General features: G+C 39.0%; 2 protein-coding genes, 1 long non-coding RNA gene and 1 other non-coding gene across 4 annotated transcripts in view; 2 read left to right on the forward strand and 2 right to left on the reverse strand.

Annotated features, from left to right (window-relative positions):
• MED20 (mediator complex subunit 20) overlaps positions 1-24,668 on the forward strand; it is a 174,495-nt gene that overhangs the window by 145,905 nt on the left and 3,922 nt on the right. Inside the window, exon 6 of the transcript XR_013441263.1 lies at positions 304-377. The gene's annotated coding sequence lies outside the window, so the exon portion shown is untranslated. The remainder of the gene's footprint in view (positions 1-303; positions 378-24,668) is intronic.
• Positions 311-24,668, forward strand: part of USP49 (ubiquitin specific peptidase 49) — a 48,982-nt gene continuing 24,624 nt past the window's right edge. Inside the window, exon 1 of the mRNA XM_036101933.2 lies at positions 311-377. The gene's annotated coding sequence lies outside the window, so the exon portion shown is untranslated. The remainder of the gene's footprint in view (positions 378-24,668) is intronic.
• LOC144378987 (uncharacterized) lies at positions 14,230-15,682 on the reverse strand. The gene is made up of 2 exons (XR_013440952.1): positions 15,365-15,682; positions 14,230-14,686 (listed from the first exon to the last, which is right to left on the reverse strand). It is a non-coding gene; the product is annotated as an uncharacterized LOC144378987 (long non-coding RNA).
• TRNAR-UCU (transfer RNA arginine (anticodon UCU)) lies at positions 19,218-19,290 on the reverse strand. The gene has a single exon. It is a non-coding gene; the product is annotated as a tRNA-Arg (tRNA).

Genomic DNA, 24,668 nt, shown 5'->3' on the forward strand with positions numbered 1-24,668 from the left:
TTGCAGTAGTCTAAATGATGTAAGTGGAACCTAGATGGCAAATATTTGGACACACGGAGTCTTAGTAATAAGTTTTCAGAATTAAGCCAAATTATAATTTCCCAATTTTCAAGATCACTATTGTAATTATTTAAGTCATTACTCCTGAGGTCTATAGCTATTTCATAGGGCTTTTAAGCCTAAACTCCATGTAGCTACATATCCTAGGTACTGATCCTTTTTTTGAATTTTTAAATAAAATTCATGAAATTGCTTTTCTTTTGCTGTATATTAGCCCAACCTTATGAATTGTTTCCCCCATAGGTAATAGAGAAGAGGAAACCTAATCAATGGCTATGGAATGATATGGAAGAAGACAGAAAAAACTTGTTTAATGGGTAAGAAATAAAACTATAATAAAAAGATTAATGAAAATTATTCATAATAGTGTTATGTATGGCCAATCTGTAATCCATGGCCAAGATTGGTATACCATTAGGGTGAGTGATCCGTCACCATTTTGGTATTATCCCCATTCTGAACTTCTCCACCTCCTTCCTTCTTACCGTTGTGAATTTCTCAGTAGTATGAGTTAACTTAAGCTAAGAGGGGACACAGCTCTATTTGAAGATAAAAGTAGGATCTGGAGATCAGCAACCATTCTAAAAAACAGGTTTAGGGTAGGGCTTGAAGCTTATTGGTGGTTGGGTTGTCATTTTCCAAATCCTGCCCGTTGCTGTGATGTTAGGCTTACTGTGGCGGTCCTGTTCATTTAAGCAAGTGCAGATCGTGTCAATGGAATGCCACAGAAAGCCTGATGAAACTGCCTAAAGTTATGAGATAGGAAATGTTTTAATACTATAAGTCCATAGATTCTTTTTTTTTTTTTAAGATTTTATTTATTTATTTGACAGAGAGCAAGCACAAGCAGGGGGAGCAGCAGAGGGAGAGGGAGAAGCAGGCTCCCCGAGGAGCAGGGAGCCCGATGCAGGGCTCGATCCCAGGACCCTGGGATCAATGACCTGAGCCGAAGGCAGACGCTTAACCGACTGAGCCACCCAGGCGCCCCAAGTCCATACATTCTTATTGTCAATAGATAACCAAAACCCTCTCCCTAAAATTTAGCCCCCTCCCAGGGTATATAAGTATATGATATGTATTTGTGCAACCTTCTTCTTTGCCTAATGATTAAAAACTTGGGTTTAGAAGCCAGACTGTTTTTGACTAGGCATCATTAACTTGACATTTGGGCAGCTTAATTTCTTAATGAACTTAATTCCTTGGGTATAAGTGGGGACAGTAAAATTCCTGTCTCATCGTGATGTTGAGGATTAATTGGATAATACATCTAAAAAACTTGGAATAATGCCTGAAACATAGTAAGTGTTAAATAAATGTTAGCTATAATTCTCATATGTATTCTAGTTAGCACTTTTTTTTTTTTTTTAAAGATTTTATTTATTTATTTGAAAGAGAGAGAGAGAGCACATGAGAGGGGGGAGGGTCAGAGGGAGAAGCAGACTCCCTGCTGAGCAGGGAGCCCGATGCGGGACTCGATCCTGGGACTCCAGGATCATGACCTGAGCCGAAGGCAGTCGCTTAACCAACTGAGCCACCCAGGCGCCCACTAGTTAGCACTTTTATGTGCCAGCCCTCCACAGATGAATCTTTTTCTGATATACTGCAGGAGTTAAGCTATCTTGGATGAGGTTAACCCTGGTGGCAAGGATTTTTTAAATTTTCATGAAAGTTTTCCTTTTGGCTTCAAGCTTCGATTCTCTCAGAGTATGCTGCTAGGCTACGTGTGAGAACAGAGTTATACACATTCAGCTCTTCCTGCGTATATAGTGGTGTATATAATGATGCATGAATAAAAACTATCTTCTGGGGGCGCCTGGGTGGCTCAGTCGGTTAAGCGTCTGCCTTCGGCTCAGGTCATGATCCCAGGGTCCTGGGATCGAGCCCCACATCGGGCTCCCTGCTCCACGGGGAGCCTGCTTCTCCCTCTCCCCCTCCCCCTGATTGTGTTCCTTCTCTCGCTGGGTCTCTCTCTGTCAAATAAATAAATAAAATCTTTAAAAAAAATAAAAATAAAAACTATCTTCTGGCTGTGATAGTTTTATCTTGCCCATAGAAGTATAGAACAGTGTTAATGCTGGTTGCATGATTCTCTTGTTTCTAGATAGATATGTCAAATTTCTGTTAAGATTCCTTGAGTCTGTTTTGAAAGACCAGTCTTTTGAGTTTTTTTCCTTATTTCACAGAATTGTAATAATTATGAAAATGTCTTTGATATCTTTTTCATGGCTTGTCAGCACTTTCTTACATAGTGCAGACAATTACCTATTAGGAAGGGAGGCCACTAAGACAGTCATCTCTTCTTAATATTTTCCTCCTTATTGTCCTGGGGCTTTATTAGATTTTTATGGACTATTCTCTCTGCTGTGACTATTTTAGAAGACTAATATATAAAAACAGAATTTAACATTTACTGAATACTTCTTATGTGTCAGGCATTGTTTTAAGTGCTTTACCCAATTATTCATTATCTCATTTAATCCCATCATCTACTTATGAGGCAGATACTGTTATCTTCATTTTAAAACCTGAGGAAGCTGAGGCACAGATTAAGTAACTTGCCCAAAGTCACATTGCAAGTGGCAGCTTTAGGATTCAAACCTAGATCCCCTGTTCCAGGGCCTGTAACTGCTGGCCTAGTTAGTAAACTCGTATAAGGTTTGTTAAGGCGGGTGTAAATTTAAATAAGACAATAAAGTCAAATATTTCCTGAAAAAGTCACCATAACTAATCTGATTTTGCTTGCCTGTGGGAAGGAAAATTGGAAATCATGTATCTTCTTAAGTATGGGAAAAATGATGATGTTAGATGATTTTCCATAAATAATTATTTGTCTTGGATCATCCTTAAGTGAATACAGCCGTTTTGCTTCTTTACGAATCATTTGCAGTAGATAGAAAATCACTTGCACCTATCTAAGGACCAATATTATGTGTTTAAAAGGGACTAGAATGAGTTGATTTGTAGATTGCCATTTAGCTGCTATTTGTAGAAACGGGCTCTCAGAAAGACTGAACTGTGCAGCAGTTCAGAACTGATTAGTGATTGGAAATTGTTATTTTGTCCTGTTAAATAATATTTGAATGATAGCAGAAAGTTATGCAAGGAAAGGAAAGGCAGGAGAAAGGTGACTTATGGGTCTTATAATGAGAATGTCCCTTAGAAGTAATGGTCTAAAAAGTCAATGTACATTAACAATCGACACTTGTCTAGGAACTGGAAGGAGTTATAGTACATGGTTTTTGTTCTGGGCTATGTCTTTTTTTTTTTTTTTTTTAAGATTTTATTTATATATTTGAGAGAGAGAATGAGAGACAGAGAGCACGAGAGGGAAGAGGGTCAGAGGGAGAAGCAGACCCCCAGCTGAGCAGGGAGCCCGATGTGGGACTCGATCCCGGGACTCCAGGATCATGACCTGAGCCGAAGGCAGTCGCTTAACCAACTGAGCCACCCAGGCGCCCTGTTCTGGGCTATGTCTTGTCAGAGAGAAGCATTGGCTTTTTTTCCCTTCACATAGCAATTCATTCCCTGTTGAAATATGGTAAAGTACAAAGGGTAAGCAACATTTAAAATAACAACAACACTGATAAAATGTTTTGGCTTTCTTTAAAGTATGGCCACATGTGGTCAGCAATGTTTTCCTCTCTCCTCTCCATCTTTTTAAACTCCCATTTCCTGTTTGAGAATCCCTTCTAAGTGTTGATCAAAATTATGGCTTTTAGCATGCATCTCTTTTACAACAGTGTCTTAAAGAGTGGCTCAGGGACTCCTGAGATTCTTTCAGGAGTCACAACTATGTTCATAACAATACTAAAACATTACTTGCTTATGGGTATGTAGCGGAGTTTTCCAAAGGCTACATGATGTGTAACCAAGTGAATACAGAAACAGGAGAATCTAGCTGTCTTCTTTAATCCAGACACTGAAAAGATTTGCAGAAACGTAAGGCCACTCTTCTCTAGATTTGCTGAGAAGCACTAAGGTTTGTTTCTGTTAAAATGTAACAGTGACCCCAGTCTAGGCCAGAAAGTTCCGGTGCTCCTGTCTCGTGATTGAGTGGATTGGGAGTGGTCACAGGCAGTGCCCACCACAAACACCTCCCTGTACATTCTGGGGACATCCTGAGAGACTGAGGCTATGTCTCCTGATCTAGAGAAGTGAAACTTTGGCTCCTTTTTCATAATTGTGCTAGAGGGTCTCTTCCAGATTATAAGGAGCTGTGGAAATCTAGAGAAAGGAGGGCTTGACTTTAAGTAGGAGCACCATCCAAGCTTGCCAGTGACCCCACTGATATGTGCCATATTTGTAGTGTTCTTTGTATTGGTTGCTCCCAACTTTGAGAGGACCAAAGGGACCTTACAGGATAGCCTTTTATTTGACTGTATTAATTGAGCATCTGCTATGTTCTAGCCATGTTCTAGGAGCTGGAAATAAGTCAGTGAACAAAATAAAAACAAAAACGCCGCTGTCCTCATGGAGTTTCCATTCCAGCTTTGGAGTCCTTTGCTGTAGTCACAGCTCCCTCTCAGGGGACTCTCAGAGTTGGCGATGGCCTCTGTGGTGCTCAAGCCTCTGTGTCTTGAGCACTGACAGGTATTTCCAGTGACTGGCTGCTGAGGATAGAGTGGAAACTGCTTGACAGTTTGTGATTATTTTTTTTTTATTATTATTATTTATTATTATTTTAAAAAAAAAAGTACCAAATGGTTTCGGATTTTTCAAATCGTACATAAAACAATAAAGGTAGCCTATCTAGTCACCCTTATTGTGGCTATTTTAATCTTGTTTTGTTTTCAAGTTAGTGTCACTTTGTCAAGAAATTTAACTTAAAATAATTACTAACAGATGTTAAATTTATTCTAATTGTTTTTCGTTATTTGAAGAAAAATGTTCATACATGCGTGAGATTTTCCTTGTCTGGTAAGTTGCTCCCAAGACCCTGTAATTTGTTTAATAGACTTTTATACAGAAAGAGATTACTTGGCTCATTAGATTGAGTCACTTAATAATGACTTGAAGGTTAACTAATGCGGCCATCAGACTCCTGCTCACCGGCTGGACGTCTATCATATCACTAACTTCAGTCATTTCCAAATGCAGACGAGTGGGAATATCATTAGAATATTAATGGAAAGAGAAACTGACATTCAAAATGTGAATGGCTAAAAATTGTCTCTAAAGATAATTTTAATTTTTAAGATACACTTTAATAGAAGCTTTTTTTTTTTTTTAAATTGGGTGGCATTGTGACCTTCCCTTTATTGAAGGTGTTAAAGGAGCTTTTTAATCAGAGTGCAGCAAATGGCTGTTGTCTCTTCACATTGCTACCTGCCAGGCGCCCAATTTCCAGCTGTGCCTGGTGTTCCAAAGATCAGAATGTCTAGGATTCAAATAAAATCCCTCTCTTCTGCCAGTGGGTAAGCCATAGTCTGCTGCTCAGGGCGGAGATGGGGTAAACTGAGGGATCCTTTCAAAGGTGTCCAACCAACCTCTTTTTTTTTTTTTTTTTAATCCCTGAAATCCCACACCTTACCTCTACCTTCAGAGGTATATGGAGCCTCTAATTTCTGGGCCTTTCTGGGTTCTGAAGTTCTAACCAGCTTGATTGCTTATTTCACCCTGGTGTGAGTAACATTTAAATTTTAGCATGCTTTTGTTTCTTACACTTCCCATTCTTCTGTTTGCTTACCAGAGTCCAAAATTTTGATACCTCTCATGTACTATTCTATCATCTCTCACTCTTTCTGTCCTTATGTATTTATGCTCTTATTACCCTTTGCTGTGATTTTATTGGGATTTTGAGAGGAAAGGAGATAAATGTGTATTCATTCTGCCATGTTTTACTGGAAGCCCAGGATTTAACATGTATTATCAAGTGCATGCAACATACCAGGAATTGTTAGACACTTGTCTTTTCTCTAATTCAAAAATCCCTTCAAATTCTATTGAGGGTAGAATATTCATTCACATTAGTGCTACTCTCACCTGTTATTTTTTTAGCACCTTCTATATGCTAGGCACTATCACATAAAGCATTTCATTCAATCATCACATCCACTCTAACGCATATAGATATCATACCTCATTTTATTTTATTTTATTTATTTATTTTTAAGATTTTATTTTATTTATTTGACAGAGAGAGACACAGCGAGAGAGGGAACACAAGCAGGGGAAGTGGGAGAGGGAGAAGCAGGCTTCCCGCTGAGCAGAGAGCCCGATGTGGGGCTCGATCCCAGGACCCTGGGATCATGACCTGAGCCGAAGGCAGACGCTTAAAGACTGAGCCACCCAGGCGCCCCTCATGCCTCATTTTAATGAATATGGAGACAAATTTAAAGTCACAGGCCCAGTAAAAAGTAATGTTGGTTTTGAGATAGGCTTTTAAAATAAATATGCTTTCTGTATATCAACTATCTATTGGATATTAGATAGATAACCACTGTGGGGCTTTTTGTTTTTTGTTTTTTTTGTTTAATGTAAGCTCTGCGCCCTATGTGGGGCTTGAACCCAATGACCCTAAGATCAAGAGTCGCATGCTCTATTGACTGAGCCAGCCAGGCACCTCAACCATTGTGGATTTTTAAGCAGGGGAACACAGAATAGGATGAAAATGCTGTTTTTGTTTAATATAGTGATAATATTAAAGATACATAGTTGACCTAAAAAGATAGAAGGCATCAACTAGCACTTAAAGCAGTAATGAATGGCCTGCAGTGTTAAGGGCCTAGATTTGGGGGGAGAGAGCAGTAGGAAGCAGCATGAGGAAGGTAAGTAGGTTTAAGAAGCATGTGATGGGGGGGGGGGGTGCGAATCCATTCTCTTAAATGAGCTACTGTAACAAAGAACTTAGCCCTGAGTCTGGTACTCTCATTTCTGAATACGAATTAGTAGGCTTTGGTAACCAGCTTGACTGTGACATGAATAAGGAGTTAAAGGGAATGTCAAGTTTTCAAGTCAGGTGAATAGGAGTGCCATATCTAGGACTGAGGTAAGGTGGGAAGTGCAAGAGGAAATTAGTAAATTTGAACAACATATGTGAATGTCATGGTTTTTTGGAAATACGAACATCTGACATGTCTTCTGTATTCCTTTCTTTGTTTTTTGGCATTTATCTGAATGTCCTGTAATCATATCAGACACTATTACAGAAAGTTGACTTCATTCAGTCACATGATTTCTTGGTCAGTAATAGTATATACCCATATTTTTAAGCTAATCTTTAGTATTTTTAAATCTTAATTTGAGGGCATTTTTTTTTCCTTTTTGGGAGCAAGTACTCTGATTTCATTAGCACACAAAGTGTTTTTACAAGTCAATTCTAAAAGACCAGGAACCTGGTGTAAAAGACATGAATGGATAGATCAAATAAAGAGAAAAAAAGATCAATAGTCACCATAATTAAAGGCACACAAACAAAATATTATTATTTTTTTAATTTTATTTATTTATTTGACAGAGAGATAGACAGAAGAGCACAAGCAGAGGGAATGGCAGAGGGAGAGGGAGAAGCAGGCTCCACACTGAGCAGGGAGCCCGATGCGGGACTCGACCCCAGGACCCTGGGATCATGACCTGAGCTGAAGGCAGACGCTCAACCATCCGAGCCACCCAGGCGCCCCAAAATATTATTTTTTTAATATTTTATTTAAATAAAAATTATTTAAAGATGTGTCAATCCGTGGTACAAACACACATTCTCAAATACTATTGATGGGAGGTGAGGGAGAGAGTATAAATCAGTGCAGCCTTCTTGGAGGGCAGCTTGGTGATATCTATCCAAAATTTAAATGCATATATCCCTTGACACGGCAATTCATCTTCTGCAAATTATCTCATAGACACACTTGCATAAGTGTGTCATGATATATGCCAAAGAATACCCATGGTGCATTGTTTGAAAATAGCATTAATTCTTCACTCGTAGAGGAGTTAAATGGATTAGGTAGTCCATTTCATAGAATATGGTATATTCTTTAAAAAGAGTGAGATAAAGCCAGATGTATGGGAAAATGTCCAAAGTATGTTAAGTTAAAAAAAAAAAAAAGATGTAGAATAAGGTGTATGTTAAAGTTTGATTTATGTTAAAAATTATGTTTCTAAATGCATAAAATATTTCTTGAAATGTGCTCCAGAAGGATGCTCAGTTAACAGTAGTTACCTCTGGAGAGGCAACCAGGGATAGAAAGCAGAGGGAGAGCTTTACTCTTGTAGTTTCATATTGTACACTATTAGTTTTATTTTTTAAGCATATAAAATTAATATGAAAAAACAGGACTCCAGTTGTCCTTTGCTAAACTTTTTTTTTTTTAAGTAAACTACCCCCAGTGTGGGGCTCAAACTCACCACCCCAAGATCAAGAGTCACATGCTCTACCGACTCAGCCAGCCTGGTGCCCCTTCTTTGCTAAACTTATAATGAACCCTGGGGTGCCTGGGTGGCTCAGTCGGTTGGGTGTCCCGACTCTTGATCTCAGCTTAGGTCTTGATCTTAGGATCGTGTGTTGGGCTCTGTGCTGGGCATAGAGCCTATTTAAAAACAAACAACAACAAAACTCATAATGAACCTTGCTTTTCATAATTTAAAAAAATTATTATAGAAAATTTCAAACTTTATCTATACCCCTTCCCTCCTCCTTACCCTACTCTTGGATTCTTTTGAAACAAATCCTAGACATTATATTATCTCATCTATAAATAGTTTATTATGTGCCTCTAAAAGATAGAATTATTTTTTATAAACATAACGATAATTATCACGCATGTAAATATTGACAGTAATTCCTTAATATCACCAAATATGTCAATGTGCAAATCTCCCCAATTATTTCATTTTTTAAAATATTTGAATTTTTGAATCAGGATCCAAATAAAGTTCAAACATTGTAATTAGCTGATGGTATCTCTCTCTTTTGCCTCCCTCCACTCTTTTTCTTTGAAACCTCTTTGTCCTATTTGAATCATTTGTCCTGTAGAATTTCCTTCAGCCTGAATATTGGTGACTGTATCCCCGTGTCAGTTACCCATTATTAGATTGTTTACTATGTTGTCTGTAAATTAGTAGTAAAATCCAGAGACAAGTTAGATTCGGGTTCTATTTCTGAGGACGAAATTCTTAGTGAGTGTTGGTGTATATTTCCATTATGAGGTACATAATGTCTGGTTATCTTTTTATTTTTTTTTAAGATTTATTTATTTGAGAGAGAAAGAGAGTGCGAGCTGAGGGAGGGGTAGATGGCGAGGGAGAGAATCTCAAGCAGACTCCCCACTGAGCGTGGAGCCCAGTACAGGGGTTCAATATCATGACCCTGAGATCATGACCTGAGCTGAAACCAAGAGACGGATGCTCAACTGACTGAGCCTCCCAGGCACCTATGTCTGGTTATCTTTTGTGTGTGTGATGTCAGTAGCCACTGATGATCATTGCCTAGGCCCACTAATTCATAAGAGTCTTCCATAAATGGAACTATTAGCTAGTGGCTTTGGCCAATATATTAAGTATTCTAGGGTATACAACATTTGGATACAGATTATTTTAAATACTTTCTAACTTTTTATATTGTCTGCAGTTATTTCCATTGATCTGCTAGTTTATCTTTGAACTCTTTTATCATGGTATAAAGTCTTCTATTCGATCAGATGGATCATCATGTTTTTCAAACCCCAATTAGAAAGTTACTTTTGGGGTGCCTGGGTGGCTCAGTTGATTGAGTGTCTGCTTTCAGCTCAGGTCATGATCCAGGGTCCTGGGATTGAGTCCCGCGTCTGGCTCCCTGCTCAGCACAGAGTCTGCTTCACTCTCTCCCTCTGACCCTCCCCACTGCTTGTGCTCTCAGTTGCTCTCTCTCTCAAATGAATAAATAAAAAAATCTTTTTTAAAAAGTTACTTTTAATTTTTCAGTTTTCTTCTGGTTATTTTGATCCCTTCTGAATGTATGTAAAAGGAATCAAAGACCTGACTACTAATAATTTGCCAAAGAGAACACTAGATTAGAAAGTTGTTCACTTACTCAGTTTTTCATTCAACAAACTTTATTAAGTACCTGCTATGTTCGTGGCACCATGTCCACCTCATGTTGATTGTAATTGTTATACAGTCCATCAAACAGGCAGTTGTGATGCAACATGGTAGATGCTGAGTAAGGGAAGGCACGTGTGTGTGCTCCGAAGCACGCAGAAGTTTCCCCCTATGTCAGTCTTGAAGAGTAGTGGAAAGTTTCCTGGAGGAAGGATAAGTAAGAGCCAGACCAAGGAAGGGGTAAGTAGCCAGGAGAATGATGAAAACGTTCTAGGAGAGGGAGCAGCTTGTGGAAAGGCCTAGAAATGAGAGTAAGCTGTTCCATGGGGGCACTAAAAATAATTTAGAATAATGGGAGCATAGCTGTGGTGTAAGGAAAGTGGGATGGGCTAGAGAGGTGCAGGACCAGATCATGAGAGACTTGAGCCATAGTGAGTTTGGGCTTTATCCCCAAGGCAGCAAGGATGACATATGTGCATTTCAGGCTGAAGGCAGGAAGACCTATTAAAAAAGCAGTGACAGTACTGTGGGCTAGAACCAACAGTGGTTTGAATTCGGTTAGAGGCACTGGAGATGGAAGTAGTCTTGTTTGTTCTTTCAGAAAATACTGAGCACCTGTTTCTTGGTAGGTGCTGTTCCAGGCGCTTGGGAGTCAGCAGTGACCAAAATAGACAGAACTCCCTGCCCTCATGGAGCTTACACTCCAGTGGGGAGAAAGACAATAAATAAATATATACCGTGCTTACCTAGTTGTAATTGCCTGGGAGAATGATAAATCAGGAAGAGGGATGAGGGTAGGGGAGTGTTGTGTGGGGAACGATTTTTTGTGTAGAGTGATCAGTGATGGCTTCACTGAGAAGGTAACATGTGAGCACATATCTGAATGAAGTGAGGAAGCAAGCCATGCGGATATCTGAGAGAAGAGCATTTGAAGCAGCAGAAACAGAATTGCAAGGGTCTTGGGATCAGAGGTTACCTGTTGTTCAGAGGAACAGTGAAGAGGCCGGTGGCTGAAGAGGAGTACGTGAGTGGGAGAATAAAGGGAGCTGGGCCAGAGAGATAGCTTTATTGGCCGTTGTGAAATTGTGATGGATAGAAATACAGTCAAGATTCAAATGGAAGAATCAGTAAGATTTGGGGATCGACTGGATATGGGTGGTGGAAAGGAGGAAGGAGATAAGGAACACAGTGATCTTGTAACATGAATATTTTGACTTCATTCAAGAGGATAAAGCAGCTGGAGCAGATAAGCTTAGATCCTATTATCATGCAAATCTCTTTTTTTATTACAACATTGGGGAAGAGGTAATCTTGATTACACCCATTATGAAGAGAAAAAGTCTCTCACCATAGAATGGATTTTCCTTTGGTTTTGGTAGTTCTCCAATTAGGGACAGGACTTGACTGCTCAGCAGCCAGGAGAACGCCTGAGTAATGGGGCAGCAGGGCTAGGCCAGATATGGATGGAGCCCTTAGGATACTGCAGACTGCCCCCGACACATTAGCACATCCTATATACACAGACACACGCATATCCCATTTGCATTTTGTTCTTCTTTGCAGTCTTTAAGATGTCTGCTAAATTCCTAGTTGACATTAACCTAATTCAGTAGTATTGCAGCTGCTTCTACTGAGAGAGAAGTCATTATGATTTTGTGTCTGTACTAAGCATCATGGTTTTAGGAGATGCATCCATCCATTAAATCTTCATTTACTAATGATATGCATAAGTCTCCATGCGATGCCTGGATGACAAAGAGGACAATGACATGGTCATTGTGCCAGGTCTCAAGGACTTGAAAATCTAATAAGGTGGACAAAGGAAATCAGGGATCACAGTTAGGCATGCCATAATATTGAGTGTGAAGAAGGTATGGGGAGTCCAGGGAAGGGTTCCTTAAGCTTTAGGCTAAGTGCAGCAAACTTCTAAAAGAGGCTATCTTCTAAATCCATGAAATTCTCATGTGCTGCCTAATCTGTGGAACACTCCCATCTACTTCTGTCCTTCTTTCCTAGTCCTTCAGACCCGTCTTCCTGAGGAAGGCTGTGTTTATAGGTCCCTGTATGACCTTCCTTGTTCTTTCCCAGTATTCTGTAGACTGTAATAGCTGGAAGGAAACAACTATAGGGTCAGTTAACAGAAAGCAAATAGTACAAGCAGATTCATATGTAGTTTATTTTATATTAATTCATAATTAAAATTAGTAATACTGTTATACAAATAGAACTATGTAGAAGTAGCTTTAAAAATACAGTGGCTTCTGGGGTGCCTGGGTGGCTCAGTTGGTTAAGCGTCTGCCTTCAGCTCAGGTCATGATCCCAGGGTCCTGGCATGGGGCCCCTTGTCTGGCTCCCCGCTCAGCGGGGAGTCTGCTTCTCCCTCTCCCTCTGCCCCTCCCCCCCATTCGTGCTCACTGTCTCTCAGATAAATAAAATCTTTTTTAAAAAAATACAGTGATTTCTATAGAACAGCATTTCTCAAACTTATGTTGTTTATATACCACTGTCATGATTTTTGTCACACACGGGTAGAATTTGTAGAGTTACTTAATATTTTTCTGTAAGCCAAATTACTTTTTTTTCTAACTTAAAAGCCTACTTGAACCTCATCTTAAAAAATATTCGTGGAGTTATGGATTTTTTGTTATTTTATAAGAATATATGACTGCTATATTAAAAAATATTTGCCCCTGGGGAGTTCCATTTCTGGATGGAACAGGGTAAGCACATGCCACCCAGTCTCTCCCACCGAATGCAGCTAAAAACTGGGTAGAACACATGGAATAGCAATTTGAGGACTCTGAGAAGTCAGCAGTAGCAGGTAGATTAGAGAAGAGCAGGATCTGAAGTACCACCATCCAGCTGGGAGTTTCCTTTTTTATTTCTAGTGTCCCCTGCTGGGACTGCGTGCAGCCCAAACCTGGAAGTGGGCACCAGGCAAGGACAGAGAGAGCTCTAGGATAAACCCTCTAGTGCTGACTCAAGTGGAAAAGGAGACTCCCAGCACTCAGAGTGGTAGAAACTACCCCCTTTAAAACATTTGTCATCGTTCTGTCGTGCCCCAGCCCCCAGGAAATCTCGTGTTCAGGAGCGGTCGGTGTCAGTAGCAGGGGCTTACAGATGCCCGAAGCTCTAAGGGAGGGGAAGCTTTCTCTCGGTTGGAGAAGCTGTCGTCCTAAAAAGGTGGGGATCAGCTCCCATTACTTTTTTCCTTTCTCTGTCTTCCTGCTGCCTAGCTCCCAGATTATGTGGTAGAATGAGATAAGAAAAGCCCCAGGTTTCTGGCTGGAAGACAGGAAAAGGGAGCTCCAAAGAACTGAAACGTACCTAGGAGACAGTGGAGAGGGAGGAACTTAGGAAAGTAACCCCATAAGGTTGTTTGTGATCTCCTGGGCTCACCCCTCAATTGTCACATGCATGGATCTGTTCCCAAACAGCATACCAAAAATTTTTGAGTATTGAGCTATGAGATGAATCAGTGTCCGGGTCCTAGACTGGCCACTGGGTTGCGCTCCTGCCAGACATATCGGAATAACTTTGCAAAGACTTTGAATGTAGAAATGACATTTAAATCATACCCCACAGAAGGTTGGTTGGAACTTGGGACCGGAATCCAACCAGGTCAATTGCCTACTAAAGTAAAAATATCAACATTTTCCATGGGATTTAAACAAGATGCAGAGTCTCATAATATTGAAAATGTCCAGGGCAGAACATAAAATTATTTAGCCTACAGAAAAATGGGAAACTCTCAACCAACGTGAAAGAGACAACCAATAGATGCCTACACTGAGAAAATACCTCTTCTCTACATGTGGATTATGTCCTTCCATCCAATTTGATTGGCAAGCCTTGGCCACATGCTCACTGCCGGCCTAGTGACCATTGCCAGGGAGTACCACGCACAAATGGGCTGACACTTCTCAGGGCCCACCTCTGGAGCTAGTGCTGAGGTCATCTCCTTCGGAAGCACATGGCCCTATGGAGGAAGAGTGGCTACTCAGAGTAAAAAAACAGAAGTTCTCACTTCCAGACTTCATAAAAACTTACCTAAGTTGGGTTCTCAGATTTTAAGGGACTTTTCTATAGTAAGGTACAAAGAGGATTGAAAAGAGAAAACCTGTCAGATGGCTCAGTACAAATTTCATTAAGCCCTTTGTGTGTTTTCCCTTTGTGTATGATTCTTTCTATTTTTATTTTTTAAGCAGATGGGTAAATATGCTTCAAGGCCAACTGTTATTTTAGCACTGAAATAAATAACTAGTTGAAGAATGCAGGTGTAGGGAGCCACACTTTGTAGCTGAAGATGACAGCCACTGACCAGTAATTGCTGTCTCCCTGGCGGGTCCCCACCAGCTGCCCGTACTGGTCCGGGATTTGTAGCTGCAGACTCCATGTACCGAGCTTGGCACAGTTTGCACCTGCTCTCCTCTCTTCAGAAGGAGATATTCCAGGTGCTCATCCATGCTCCCTCAGTTTATCTGTCACTGTGATTCCTCTGAGTTCCCAGTGGTGCTGTATCATTGGAAGTTTTGCTTTAGTGTGTCTTCAAAGTGTTTCTTTTTCCGCTTCTGCTTGAATTATCTCTGTTCAGCTCATCACACACCAGCAACTTAGGAATGCAAAGCAGAGAATTTTAGAAAGCATGCTTGAGAGAGAGGCTACTGAAAGAGGTAGCAGTTCTTAAAGCCTTAAATGTGTCAAGCTTCAATTTGTGCAGGCCAAAAGGGGTCAGAATGAAGATAGCTTTAAATTGTAAACAAACTTATAGCCATAAAATGGCAGGATCAGATTTAGAGGGACTAAGTTGAAGAGGTGACTAAGAGCCCAGAGTAATAATTTGCCCCAGAGTACCTCTACATTACCTTTATAATATTTGACCGATGGGAAAGGGGACTTTGTGGGAATCAGGTGGAAAGATCTTAGAGAGCAAGCTGGTCATAGTCCGCATTTCTTTGGCAGTGTCAGCTTGTGATCTGGAGCAAGTCACAGGATTAATCTAAATGTTGACACTCATTTCTAGAGCTCTAACTCCGTGCCAGGCATTGCTCTAAGCATTTTACATATTAACTCATTTAATCCTTACAACAACCCTATGAAGTAGAAACTATTATTGCTCGCATATTATGGATAAGGAAATTGAGGCCCAAAGAGATGATTTGCCCAAGGCTGTATACAACTAATAAGCTCAGAGCTAGAATTCCAACCCAGGCAGCTTGGCTTGACCTTTTAACCACTGTGCTATATTGCCTCTCCGTTTGTTTATATGTGTTGCATTAAAAATACCTACCATAACTGGGGCGCCTGGGTGGCTTGGTCGTTGGGTGTCTGCCTTCGGCTCAGGTCATGGTCCCAGGGTCCTAGGATCGAGCCCTCCATCGGGCTCCCTGCTCAGCGGGAAGCCTGCTTCTCCCTCTCCCACTCCCCCTGCTTATGTTCTTCTCTCGCTATGTCTCTCTCTGTCAAATATATAAATAAAATCTTAAAAAAAAATACCTACCATAGAGTTGTGGGAAGCAGAAAATGAAATAATAAAAGTTCTTTTAATAAAAAAATAATAATACTTTCCAAAAGAAAACTATAGCATAAGAACCCAACACCAATGCTGGCAATTACTATGAGAAGCCCATTTCTATAGAAATGTGACATTTAGAATCAGAATCTTAAGTTAGGTTCAAAGGCCCTCCAAGGCTTTATTCTAAGAGGACTTTATCTAAAACAGTGGTTCTCAGATTTTAAAAATTTCACAGATCTGTCAAATAACACACTTGTGCTCGCACGCACAGACACACACCCCAACCCAAACTACCTTCTGCTATCATCACCATTACAGAAAGGGCATTTAACACCAAGAATGCTGGTGAGATATAATCTAATAAAGAACAGTTTCGCAGGAACAAAACAGATAGCAATTTTACCCTGGCCAGTGAAGATTACCCAATTTTACCCTGGTCTGAAGATTAGTGGTTGGGGAATTCATTCATCTGAACTGGTGGGTGTAGATCCTCTTGGTTTAGAAGAAAAATTACTTTGGGGTAGAGTGAAGTCCCAAATGACGGCATCAGTCGTACCAATTGGAAGCAGGTAAATATTAGTTGAACTGTAGTTTATCCTGCTTCTTAGTAAAGTTTTTGGTGTTTGCCTTGGCAACCTGAGGTGCCTTTACTTATCTAGGGTTCTATGTGTTTATTTCTTATCTTCCATATGAGATTGTAAACTCTGAAGTCACGAGTCTTGTTTGTGTTGAACAAATGTTTTAATGCTTTTTCTTCTTTTTTTTTTGATGAGGTAAAAATATATGAAATTTACCATCTTAACCATTTTTAAGTGTACAGTTCGTTATTGTGAAGTATATTTACATTGTTGTGAAACATCTCTAGAATTTTTTCATCTTGCAGATCTAAAACTCTGTACGCATTAAACAACAACTCCCCTTTTCCCCCTCTCTCTAGCCCCTGGTAATCACCACGGAGCTTTCTGTTTCTATGACTTTGACTGCTTTAGATATGTCATATAAATGGAATCATACAGTATTTGTCTTTTTTGTGACTGGCTTATCTCACTTAGCCTTAGTCTTCAAGGTTCATCCATATTGTAGCATGTGTTAGGATACCTTCCTTTTTAAGGCTAATATTCCATTGTATGTATATACCATAGTTTACCTATTCATCCATCAGTGGACATTTCCTCTGATTAGTGATGTTGAGCATCTTTTCAGATACTTGTTGGCCATTTATTTGTATATATCATCTTTGGGGAAATGTCTATCGAAGTACTTTGCCCATTTTTTAGTTGGATTATTTGATTTTTTTGTTGTTGAGTTGTAGGAGTTCTTTATATATCCTTATATAACCCCTTATCGGATATATGATTTGCAAGTATTTTTTCTCATTCTATAGGTTACTTTTTCACTCTGTTGATTGTGTTCTTTGATGCATAAAAGTTTTTAAGTTTGATGTAATGTCCTGTTCGTCAATTTTTGCTTTTGTTGCCTGTGCTTTTGGTGTCATATCTGAGAAATCCTTGCCAAGTCCGATGCCATGAAACTTTTCCCCTGTATTCTAGAAATTGTATAGTTTTAGGTCTTACATTGAGGTCTTTAAGCCGTTTTGAGTTCATTTTTGTCTGCGGTGTAAGATAAGGGTCCAATTTCATTCCTTTGCATATGGATATCCAGTTTTCCCAACATCATTTGTTGAAGAGACTGTCCTTTCCTCATAGAGTGGTCTTGGCACCCTTGTCAGAGATCATTTCACCATAAAAACAAGGGTTTATTTCTGGGCTCTCTGTCCTATTCTGTTGGTCTGTTTGTCTTTATGACAGTACCACACTGCTTTGATTACTGCAGCTTTGTAACAGTTTGAAATCAGAAAGTATATATCCTCCAACCTTGTTCTTTTTGAAAATTGTTTTGGCTTTTTGGAGTCCCTTGAGATTCCATATGAATTTTAGGATAATATTTCTATCGAAAATGCCATTGGGATATTGATAAGGATTTTATTGAATCTCTAGATCACTTTGGGTAGTGTGGACATCTTAACAATATTGTTTTCTAATGAACATGAGATATCTTCTCATGTATTTGTGTCTAGTCCCGTGAAGTGATTTGGTCCTGGGCTTTTCTTTTTTGGGAGATCGTTTGTTTTTATTGAAGTGTAGCTGGCATACATAATGTTACATTAGTTTCAGTTGTACAACACAGTGATTCAACAAGTCTGTACATTATGCTATTCCCACAAGAGTAGCTACCACCTGTCACCACACTATTACGATACTATCGACTATATTCCATTGGGAGGTTTTTGATTTCAGATTCAATTTCCTCACTGACTGTTGGTCTTTTCAGATTTTCTATTTCTTCATGATTCAGTCTTATGTAGATTGGTAGATTGTGTGTTCTTAAGAATGTATCCATTTCTTCAAAGTTACCCAATTTGTTGGTGTGCAGTCATTTGTAGTACCCTGTTACAATCCTTCTTATTTCTGTGGAATTGGTTGTAATTTTCCATTTCATTTCTGATTTTAATTATTCAAGTCTTCTCTTTTTGTCCTAATTAATTTATGTAAGGCTTTGTCAGTTTTGTTGATCTTTTCAAAAAACCTACTCTTAGTTTCATTGACTTTTTTTCCCCCTATTCTGTTTTGTTTTTTTTACCTAATCTTCATTATTTGCTTCCTTCTGCTAGCTTTGGGCTTAGTTCTTTTTCTAGTTTCTTGAGGTGTAAAGTTAGGTTATTGATTTGAGGTGTTGTTTTTTTAATGTACACATTTACAGCTATAAACTTCCCTCTTAAAAGCACTGTTTTCACTGGATCCCATAGTTGTGGTATGTTGTTTTTTCACTTTCATTTGCCTCAAGGTATTTTCTAAGTTCCCTTGTGACTTCTTTGACCTCTTGGTTATTTATGAGTGTGCTGTTTAATTTCCACATATTTGAAGATTTTCCGGTTTCCCTTGTGCTATTGATTTCTAGTTTTATTTCATTGTGTTGGAAAGGATACTTTGCATAATTCCAGTCTTCTTGAGTTTGTAAAGATTTGTTTTGTGGCCTGACATGTGTTTTATCCTTGGAGAATGTTCCAGGTGCACTTGAGAAGAATGTATATTCTGTTGTTGGGTGGAACGTTGTGTATATGTCCATTAGGTCCATTTGGTTTATAATGTTCAGGTTCTCTATTTCCTTACTGATTTTCTGTTTGGTTGTTCCATGCATTATTGAAAGTGGAGTGTTGGGGCGCCTGGGTGGCTCAGTCAGTTAAGTGTCTGCCTTCGGCTCAGGTCATGATCCCGGGGTCCTGGGATCGAGTCCCGCATCGGGCTCCCTGCTCAGTGGGGAGCCTGCTTCTCTCTCTCCCTCTGCCTTTCTCCCCCACTTGTATACGCACTCTCTGTCTCTCTCAAATAAATAAATAAAATTAAAAAAAAAAAAAAAAAAGAAAGTGGAGTGTTGAAGCATCTTACTGTGTTGCTGTCTATATTACATTCAAATCTGCCAAAATCTGCTTCATATATTTAGATTTGGTACATACATGTTTATAATTGTTATATTTTCTAGGTGAATTGACCTTTTCGTCATTATATAATGTCCTTCGTTGTCTCTTGTAACAGCTTTTTTAAAGTTTTATTTATTTAAGTAATCTCTACACCCTGCATGGGGCTTGAACTCACAACCTTGAGATCAGAAGTCACATGCTCTTCCAACTGAGCCAGCCAGGCACCTCTCCTGTAACAGTTTTTGATTTAAAGTTTATTCTGTCTGATAGTAGTATAGCAACTCCTGCTCTCTTTTGGTTATCATTTGCATGGAATTTTTTTTCCTTCCTTTTTACTTTCAGATCTAAAGTGATCTAAAGTGAATCTTAGATCTAAAGTGAATCTCTTGTAGACAGCATATAGTTGGATCTTGATTTTTTTTTTTAAGATTTTATTTATTTTTGAGAGAGAGATCACAAGTAGGCAGAGTGGCAGGCAGAGGGAGAGAGAGAAGCAGGCTCCCTGCTCAGCGGAACTCGATCCCAGGACCCTGGGATCATGACCTGAGTCAAAGGGAGATGCTTACCCGACTGAGCCACCCAGGCGCCCCTGGGTGCCTGAACTCACAACCCCCGAGATCAAGACCTGAGCTGAGATCAAGAGTCGGACACTTACAACCTAGCCACCCAGGCGCCTCCACACTTTGTGTTATTGACGTTAGAAATTACATCTTTATATATTGGATACCTATTAACATAGATTTATAGAGTTTTTAAATGTTTTTATCATTTAAATTTTGTATACCAAAAATTACTGTAATACAGGTTACTATATTTGTCTGTGTATTTGCTTTTACTGGATAACCTTATATTTTTATGTTGCTGTTTTTGTGTTGCTGTTTATTGTCTTCTTCTTTCTAAGGATTCCGTTTAGCATTTCTTGCAGAGCAGGACTGGTGGTAATGAACTCTCTCAGCTTTTCTTATCTGAGAAAGTCTTAATTTCACCTTTATTTTTGAAGGATAATTTTTTGGATACAGTATTCTTGGTTGACAGGGGTTTTCTTTCTTTCAACACTTTGAATATAGCATCTCACTCCATTGTAGCCTACAAAGTTTCTGCTGAGAAATCATTGATAATCATATGGAAGCTCACTTGTATGTGACAAATAGCTTTTCTCTTGTTGCTTTGAACAATGTGATGTGCCTTGCTGTGGTTCTTCTTTGGTTTATCTTAGTTGGAGTCTTTTGAGCTTTTTGAATATATATGTCCATTTCTTTCCTCAGATTTGGGATGTTTTCAGCCATTATTTCTTCAAATATGCTCTCTACCCCTTTCTCTTTATCTTCTCTTTCTGGGACTCCCATAGTGTGTACATTGGTCCTCGTAATAGTGTCCTATAAGTCCCTAAGGCTCTCTTCACTTTTCTTCATTCTTTTTTCTTTTTTGTTCTTCTGACTTAATTTCAAATGACCTGTGCAAGTTTGCTGCTTTTTTCTTCTGCTTTATCATATTTGCTGTTAAACCCCTCTAATGATTTTTTTCACTTCAGTTATTGTATTTTTCATCTCCAGAATTTCTTTTTTTTAAAGATTTTATTTATTTGAGAGAGAGACAGAGCACAAGTGGGGAGAGGGGCAGAGGGAAGTGAGGGGACAAGCAGACTCCCCACTGAGTGGGGAGCCCAATGTGGGGCTCGATCCCAGGACCCTGAGATCATGACCTGAGCTGAAGTTAGTCACTTAACTGACTGGGCCACCCAGGCACACCTCAGCTCCAGAATTTCTGTTTCTTTTTTTTTTTTTTTTAAGATTTTATTTATTTATTTGAGAGAGAAAGAGAGAGCACAAGAGTATTAGAAGGATTTTGAGTAAATGGTGAGCAGACCAGTCTGGCTGTTTGCATGCAAAGCTACTTTGGAGATTGTTTGAAATACTTACAGAGGTCTGGCTAAGGGACTTGGGCTTTATCACACAGATAGTGGCAATCTGTTAGAGGTGGTAGTTGTAGGTTTTTGTTGTTGTGTAATTTGGAGCCATGGTTAATGTTAAGTATGCATTTGGAAGCTCAGAAGTGCTAGTGGTGAAGGGAAATAATCAGTTTACTTCAAAAATACTAGCATCACTTTTTGTAGCCATAATGTCGGTGATCTTGTTTGGAGTTTCCTGTTATACTCTGAAGTTCAGTAAAAGTAGCACCAGTGTATCAGAATCTCCTGGCTGGCTGGCACTGGTGCTGCATACTGCTTTCAAGAATATTCATCGCTTGCGGATCTGTTGTATTTACTCCACTATTGTCTCTCTTTCTACCATGAACTTACTATTTACTTGAATACTTTCAAAAGTATAAAACAACAAGGAATTTCTGCAGGGGTTAAAGTAGACACTGGATTACCAAGACAAACTTCCCCAAAGCTTGAAGACCTGTGATCACTGGGAGGAAATATGGGTCTTGCTTTGAACTTAGCTACATCCACCACAAAAACAATCCTAAAGAGTGTCTAGAAGAGACAGCTGCACAGGTAAATTTTACTAGACCTTCATGGAATAGATAAACTGTGGAGGCATTAAACTGTTTCAGAGAAGAGATAAAGAGGTAAAGCTACCCATTTCATTTTTTGAGGTTAGTGTAATTTTGTTACAAAAACAGAAGGATGACAGAAAAAAATGAAAGACTAATCACGTTTCTGAGTATGGATGTGGAAATTCTAAATGAAATATTAGCAAATTAAATGTATCCTTATATTAAAATGCAAAACAAGGGGCGCCTGGGTGGCTCAGTTGGTTAAGCGACTGCCTTCGGCTCAGGTCATGATCCTGGAGTCCCTGGATCGAGTCCCGCATCGGGCTCCCTGCTCGGCAGGGAGTCTGCTTCTCCCTCTGACCCTCCCCCCCTCTCATGTGCTCTCTCTCATTCTCTCTCTCTCAAATAAATAAATAAAATCTTTAAAAAAAAAAAAAATGCAAAACAAAACATTATGACCAGATGGGTTTTAATCATTGTATGCAAGGGTGGTTCAATATCAGAAAATCCACCACTGACATAATCCAGCATATTAATTTTTAAGGGGGTATGGTCATATAATTTTCTTAATAAGTTCAGAAGAAAATATTAGATGGAATTTAATATTTAGTCTGATTAAAATATTCTTTTTACCAAACTAGAAATAAAAGGGAGTTTCCTTAACCCAAAGTTAACCAAAACCCCCTATGATAGCTATCATACTTAATACTAAAACTTGGACCCATTCCCTCTAATGTTAGGAACAGGGCATGGTGCCTACTGTCATCTTACTATTTTGTAATAAATTGGAGTTTCTGGTGAATGCCAGAAAAAAAAGAAAAAGAAATAAAAGATATAGAAAAGAGAGGATAAAACTGTCTATATTTGAAGAAGATATGGTTATTCATAGAAAATTCAAGAAAATTGACAAAGTATTAGAGCTAATAACAGAGTTCAGCGATTTTGTGGTTGAACCATATGAAATTAACATTTTTTGTAGGTAAAAATGGTCAAATATCAGTCATTTCATATGATTCAATCTAATATAAAAGTCACATCAGTAGCTATTTATTAAATGTATATTTTTAAAAAGATCCCATTCACATAGCCATAAAAAACTGTCAAGTATCCGGGAAATATCTAAATAAGAAATAGGTTAGTCTTGTGGAGGAAACATATTGTAAGACGTGAATAAACAGAGAGATACCATGTTCATGGATGGAAAGACTTAACTATCATAAAGAGGTTACTTTTCCCCAAATAAGGTTTTATTTTATTTTAAAAATTTTTTAAGTTTTATTTATTTAAGTAATCTCCACACTGAACAAGGGGCTTGAACTCATGACCCAGAGATCAAGACCTACACATGCTGTTCTGACTGAGCCAGCCAGGCGCCCCACCTCTAAATAAGGCAATTTGATTCAAGGCAATACCAATCAAAAATTCAAGAGGATTTTTAAAAATAATTTTGCAAGCTTATCCTAAATTTCATATGGTAAAGAGGCAAAAATGGCTAAGGCTGCATTGAAAAAGAATTGTTGAAGAGTGGCAGTATAGGATGGCAAGATTTGCAGAACTTGTCTCTGTAGTAATCAGAACAGTGTGGTCTTGGTAAGGGACTAGTCAGATAGGCCAGCTGAAGAGAATAGGAAAATAAATCCAGATGTATTTTAATAACCTAAGTGTAAAACTTTAAAACTTTCAGAAGATACTGTAAAGAGAATATCTTTGGGGCGCCTGGGTGGCTCAGTCATTGGGCGTCTGCCTTCGGCTTGGGTCATGATCTAGGGGTCCTGGGATCGAGCCCCGCTTCCGGCTCCCTGCTCCGTGGGAGGCCTGCTTCTCCCTCCCTCATTCCCCTTGCTTGTGTTCCCTCTCTCGCTGTGTCTCTCTCTGTCCAATTTATTTATTTATTGTGAACTGAAGAAAAAATACACTCACCACTTACCCAGCACTCAGATGAGAATTTATTATGTCCAATTTATTTATTGGACAGAGAGAGACACAGCGAGAGAGGGAATACAAGCAGTGGGAGTGGGAGAGGGAGAAGCAGGCCTCCCACCGAGCAGGGAGCCCGATGTGGGGCTCGATCCCAGGACCTGGAATCCATGACCTGAGCCGAAGGCAGCCGCTCAACAACCGAGCCACCCAGGCACCCCAAATAAATAAAATCTTTTAAAAAAATATCTTTTATTGCCTTGAGTTAAGAAAGGATTTCATAAAATATAAAATCCTAAATTGCATCATATGATTGCATTAACTAAATCTTATTCAGGACAAAAGACACCTTAAACAAAAGACAAGCAACAGACTAAGAGAGGATATTTACAGGTGTAAATTTAAAAGTGTTGTATCCAGAATATATAAAGAAAAGACCAACAATCCAATCCAAGAGTAGGCAAAGGTTGGTTGATCTCTTGGAATATGTAATGCCTATTACTTTATTTCTGCCAGTATTAGATATATATATCTGTTGATAGCACCTTCAAAGCAGTTAAGTTCTTACTGGTAAGTTCTCATCTGAGTGCTGGGTAAGTGGTGAGTGTATGTTTTCTTCAGTGCACAAAAAAGAAAACAAAAATGGTCAATAGTTATTTGAAAAGATGTTCAACATTAAGCTAGTAATTAAGCAAATGAAAATTAAAACAATGAGATATTTCACATTAGATTGTAAAAATCTAAAGTTCGGACAGTAGTCAGTCACATTTGGTTAAGAGCCAGCTTTGGAATCTATCTCACAGCTCAGCCATGTACCAGCAGTGTGACCTTGGAGAGGATTCTTTACCTCTCCGAGCCTTCTTATTCTTCTTAAAATGAGTTTAAAATCACTTACCTCATCAAGTTGTCAAGAAGAATTGATGTGCATTAAGTTTTAGAACAGTGTCTGGATATAGTAATGTCCAATAAATGATAGTTCAATTATTTATAATGCAAGTTAATTATAAAAATACCAGAAAGTATCTAGAAATTTTGTCTGTGTTCTACTTAGATCTTAGATAGAGAACTACCCCTGAAATTGCCAGCTAGCTTTTTGCTAGCCCTCGCAGATGGCATTACCTTGGTGAAGTCATAACTAGGGTTTAGACCTTAACTCTAAAGGTTCAGAACCTCAATTTTGTG

The sequence above is a fragment of the Halichoerus grypus genome, chromosome 9, assembly GCF_964656455.1.
Source record: "Halichoerus grypus chromosome 9, mHalGry1.hap1.1, whole genome shotgun sequence".
In the NCBI taxonomy this organism is placed as follows: domain Eukaryota; kingdom Metazoa; phylum Chordata; class Mammalia; order Carnivora; family Phocidae; genus Halichoerus; species Halichoerus grypus.